Consider the following 5,938-nt stretch of genomic DNA (forward strand, 5'->3'; position numbering starts at 1 on the left):
CTGGGCCTCCTAAAAAATTAATTATGAAAACAATCCTAGAATGACCATGGCAAATTCTTACCAGTCTGCAAAAAGTTCATTACCAAAGAACTTTCTTACAGTAAAACCTATTAAAATTGTTTCAAAGAACTTTCCCTCCTTTCTATGTTTTGCTCTTCTCATCCCCAAGTCCCTCCTTTGTACTTGGTTCACAGTCCCTACCCATCGAGCTGCAGAAACCACTATGCTCAGGGCCTAGAGCATGATTATGAATTTTGAAACGTTACTATATTAACATTATAATTTGGATAGAAAAATATTGGACCAAATCTCTAAGGTGCTTTGCAGTTTTAACATTCTACAATTCATTGTTGTTGTTGGTCTTTCCTTCTTAAAGAGGACCATGATATTAGGAAGGTGATGCCATGACCTGCAAGTGAATTGGATTTATGAGAGACAGGGTTGTACAAAGTGGCCAGCCTTGCTTTCTCCTCTGACTGGAGATGGCCCTGGATGCAGTGGGAGACTATTACCTTTTTTGTTTTTTTTTACTTAGTATTATTATTATTTTTAGTTTTCAGCATTTTCACAAGAGTTTGAATTACAAATTTTCTCCCAATTTCTATCCTCCCCCTGACTCCAAGATGGCATATATTCTGATTGCCCTGCTCCCCAGTCAGCCCTCCAGTCTATCACCTCCCCTTCCCCTCCCCCCATACCTTTTCTCCTTACTTTCTTGTAGGGCAAGATAGATTTCTATGCCCCATTGCCTGTATATCTTATTTCTAGTTGCATACAAAAACTTTTTTTGAACATCTTTTAAACTTTGAGTTCCAAATTTTCTCCCCTTTTCCCTCCCCACCCACCCCCCTAAAAAGGCAAGCAATTCAACATAGGCCACATGTGTATCATTATGCAAAATCCTTCCACAATACTCATGTTGTGAAAGACTAACTATATTTTGCTCCTTCCTATCCTATCCCCCTTTATCCAATGTTCTCCCTTGACCCTGTCCCTTTTCAAAAGTGTTTGCTTTTGATTACCTCCTCCACCTATCTGCCCTCCCTTCTATCATCCCCCCTTTTTTATCTCCTTCCTCCTTCCTTCCTTGTGGGGTAAGATACCCAATTGAGTGTGTATGTATTCCCTCCTCAGGTCGAATCCGATGACAGCAAGATTCACTCATTCCCCCTCACCTGCTCCCTCTTCCGTCCCAACAGAACTGCTATTTCTTGCTACTTCTATGTGAGATAATTTACCCCCATATCATCTCTCCCTTTCTCCCTCTTTCAATATATTCCTCTCTCATCCCTTAATTTGATTTATTTTTTAGATTATCATCCCTTCATATTCAACTCACCCTGTGCCCTCTGTCTATTCATATATATATATATATATATATATATATATATATATATATATATATATATATATATATATATCTATGTGTGTGTGTGTGTGTGTGTGTATATATATGTATGTGTATATATATGTATGTATATATATGTGTATATATATGTATGTGTATATATATGTATGTGTATATCTACACACATATATACACACACGCATTATATATGTATATATGTATATGTATGTATGTATATCTGTATATTCCCTTCAGCTACCCTAATACTGAGGACTCATGAATCAAACACATCATCTTTCCATGTAGGAATGTAAACAAAATAGTTCAACTTTAGTAAGTCCCTTGTGATTTCTCTTTCTTGTTTACTGTTCATGCTTCTCTTGATTCCTGTGTTTGAAAGTCAAATTTTCTATTCAGCTCTGGTCTTTTCACTGAGAAAGCTTGAAGTCCTCTGTTTTATTGAAATCCCATATTTTGCCTTGGAGCATGATACTCAGTTTTGCTGGGTAGGTGATTTTTGGCTTTAATCCTAGCTCCATTGACCTCTGGAATATCATATTCCAAGCCCTTCAATCCCTTAATGTAGAAGCTGCTAGATCTTGTATTATTCTGATTGTGTTTCCACAATACTCAAATTGATTCTTTCTGGCTGCTTGCAGTATTTTCTCCTTGATCTGGGAGCTCTGGAATTTGGCCACAATATTCCTAGGAGTTTTCTTTTGGATATCTTTTCAGGAGGCAATCTGTGGATTCTTTCAATTTCTATTTTACCCTCTGGCTCTAGAAGATCAGAGCAGTTCTCCTCCATAATTTCTTGAAAGATGATATCTAGGCTCTTTTTTTGATCATGGCTTCAGGTAGTCCAATAATTTTGAAATGATCTCTCCTGGATCTATTTTCCAGGTCCAGTGGTTTTTCCAATGAGATATTTCACATTGTCTTCCATTTCTTCATTCCTTTGGTTCTGTTTTAGAATATCTTGATTCTCATAAGTCAGTAGCTTCCACTTGCTCCAATCTCATTTGAAGGTAGTATTTTCTTCAGTGGTCTTTTGACTCCTTTTCCATTTGGCTAATTCTGCCTTTCAAGGCATTCTTCTCCTCATTGGCTTTTTGGAGCACTTTTGCCATTTGAGTTAGTCTATTTTAAGGTTGTTGTTTTCTTCAGCATTTTTTGGGTCTCCTTTAACCAGTCTGTGACTTGTTTTTCATGGTTTTCTTGCATCATTCTCATTTCTCTTCCCAATTTTTCCTCTACTTCTCTAACTTGCTTTTCCAAATCCTTTTTGAGCTCTTCCATGGCCTGAGACCAGTTCTGTTTTTCTTGGAGGCTTTTGATGTAGGCTCTTTGACTTTGTTGACTTCTTCTGGCTGTATGTTTTGGTCTTCTTTGTCACCAAAGAAAGATTCCAAGGTCTGAGTGTGAATCTGAGTCCGTTTTCACTTCCTGGCCATGTTCCCAGCCAAATACTTGACCCTTGAGTTTTTCGTTGGCATATGACTGCTTGTAGAGTAGAGAGTACTTTGTTCCAAGCTTGAGGGGATGTACTATTGTTTTCAGAGCTATTTATATACAGCTAGCTCTGCCACACCAGTGCTCCTCCTCCCCCAAGAACCACCAACGCAGACTGGACTCAGATCTAAGCAGGCTCTGCAGTCCAGCTCTGATCCACCACTTGATTCCTCCCACCAGATGGGCATGGGGCCAGAAGCAACTGCAGCTGCAGTTGTGTAGCTGCACCACCCCTGCTGTTCCCAGGGTGCTGGCCAACTGTGAACTCCTTCACTGTGTCCCTGCAGATTTACCCATTAACCTTCTCTGTTGTCTTGGTGCTTGTGGTTTGAGAAGTCTGGTAACTGCCCACAGTGCACTGATTCAGGGCTCTAGGGCCTGTTCTGCCCAACTCCTAGTCTGGTTGGTCTGAGCGCAGCCCACGCTGGGCTCTGCCCTGCTTTCTCCCAGCTCCGTGAGTGATAGACCTTATCAAGCACCATCCGGGCTGTCCTGGGCTGGAGCCCTGCTTCCCTCTGCTATTTCGTGGGTTCTGCAGTTCTAGAATTTGTTCAGAGCCATTTTTTTATAGGTTTTTGCAGGAACCTGGCTGGAAGCTCACTCAAGTCTCTGCTTTCCAGCCCGCCATCTTGGCTCTGTCCCCGACTATTACCTTTTCAAGCTAAGGTCTTTAACAGGTCTCAGTTGGATTGAGGCCAAAGCCCATTCAATTATTAAAGCTAGGTAAGAAATGAGGCAAAGAATGGCTCTTTTACCTAGTTAAAAAATATCAACCTGGGAGGGGAAGATCCTCTGGGTTTCTGGCCAAAATAGAAACAGTTGCTATTTACATTTACTTGGAGCAATCTGGGCCCAGATAATGACCCCTTAGGCTTGGCCTGGAACCTATTGTTGGCCAGTCAGTGAGATCTGGGTTTAAGGCATGGTCCTTAAGGAAAAAAAATCTAACCTGTAAACACAAGATATCTTGTGAGGTTTCAGCAATCAAATTACAGTCTTTTGGGTGGAGCACCCCAAGGTAGGGGCATGATACTCTATGTGGACAGAGGGAGAAGAAGGGGAGAGAGAGAAGAGGGGAGGGGAGGGGAGGGGAGGGAAGGGCAAGGAAGGGAGGAGAAGGGAAGGGAGGAAAAGGAAGGAACTGCATTGCCCAACTGGAGTTGAACAGTTGGGTCCCCAGTGGGCAGCTCATGCTACTCACAGGTTGTTGTTTGTCCTTCATTCTCAAAGAGAACTATGACATCAGGGAGGTGATGCCATGATTTTGAAAATAATGGATTGAGGGAGGGCTGTCCAAAGTCACCAGTCTCACTTTCTCCCCTGGAGCCATCTGGGTCCAATGGCAAAACAGAGAGGAAAACAGAGAGCAGGATGACTGAACATGGCTCTCACGATCTATTACACTCCATTAAAAAGCCATGTCAGGAAAGCTCACTGGAAGAAAAGGGACCTGAGGGGATTTTTAAATAGAGAACAAGGTGTTTACAAAGTAATAATGAAAAAAATCCAGAAACTTTATTTGATTATAAGACTTACACTTTAAGGAAATGATATTGAAAGTTTGAGGACCTCTATCTTTGACAACATAAAATAGAAGTGTTTATCTCACGGAGGAAAGGAAGAGGAAGCTTTTGAGGAGCAAGAAAATCCCCATAAAATAACAGATGTTTAAAAAAAACCAATGTGAGTTTTTAGATGTGACATCCTGCCTTAGCTGTGAAATAAACAAGGGAACAGACAGGAACCAGCAAAGGTCTCCAATTAGTGGAGGAAATCAATGACAGCTATCAGTTTTCACCTCCTCATATGTAAATCTGTTAAACAATGTTCCCAAATAATAACTACTCTACAAAATACATGTCAGAATAACATGCCGTAGTCGGTCAATAGAATGAATCACAACCTGATATCCAAGCTCCTTTTCCTTCTCATATAGATAACTGGATTTATTACAGACCACTTATTAGGAATCAATCAATGAATTAATTCTTTCTAGATTTGTATGTCCTTATAACTTTTTCCTTCTAGAATTCTTTTTTATTTCTTTACATTACAAACATTTACAAATTACTCCCACTTCATAAGTGATGTCTTGTTACTGAAATCTCCTCATTTGATCTGACCCCACTGAAGAAAAAAAAGGAACGAAAAACAAATTTCACATAACAACTATGCATCGTCAAGCAAAATAGATTCACTAAATGCCTGTATATAAATATATGCATACATACAGATATGAATATATGTGCATATATATGCATACATTTATGCATAGTATACCTACATAGAAATATATACATAAATGTTTTACATATGCACATATAGTATGTATGTATATATGTGTTTATAAGCATACATGTGTATGTGTGTATGTATTTTTATGTATATTATACTCTAAGTGTATCACCTCTCTATAATGGATAGAGGTTTCATTTTCCGTCCTCTAGTATCTTAAATAGCCATTATATTAATTGCATTCTTATAGCTTTCAAAGTCGTTTTTATTGGTCTTGTTATCATAAAAATTGTTCTCCTGGTTCTGCTTACTTTGTTGTTGTTGTTCAATTGTGTCTGACTCATTGTGACCCTATTTCTTGGCAAAAATATTGGAGTGGTTTGCTTTTTTCTTCACCAGCTCATTTTATAGATAAGGAAACCAAGAAAAACAGAGTTAAGTGACTTGCCCAGGGTCACACAGCTAGTAAGTATCTGAGGCCAAATTTAAACTCAGGTCTTCTTGCCTGCAGGCCTGGTACTCTATCCACTATGCCACCAGCTGCCCTTCTGCTTACTTTAATTTATATGCATTCATATTGATCTTTCCATGTCTTTATTGAAATAATTATTTCCTCATTTCTTACAGAACAATAACATCCCATTATATTCATAGACCACTAAGGTTTTAGTCATTCCTCAATTGATGGACCTTTCCCTAGTTTCCAGTTATTTACCACCACTACCATCCCCCCAAAATAGCTCTGTAGGCATTTTGTACATAAAAGACATTTTCCTCTTTCTTTGATCTCTTCAGGGTGAACCAATTATAGCACTGCCATGCCTATACCCAAAAGAGATCTTA

Source organism: Trichosurus vulpecula, chromosome 2 (assembly GCF_011100635.1).
Source record: "Trichosurus vulpecula isolate mTriVul1 chromosome 2, mTriVul1.pri, whole genome shotgun sequence".
NCBI classification, from domain to species: Eukaryota; Metazoa; Chordata; class Mammalia; order Diprotodontia; family Phalangeridae; genus Trichosurus; species Trichosurus vulpecula.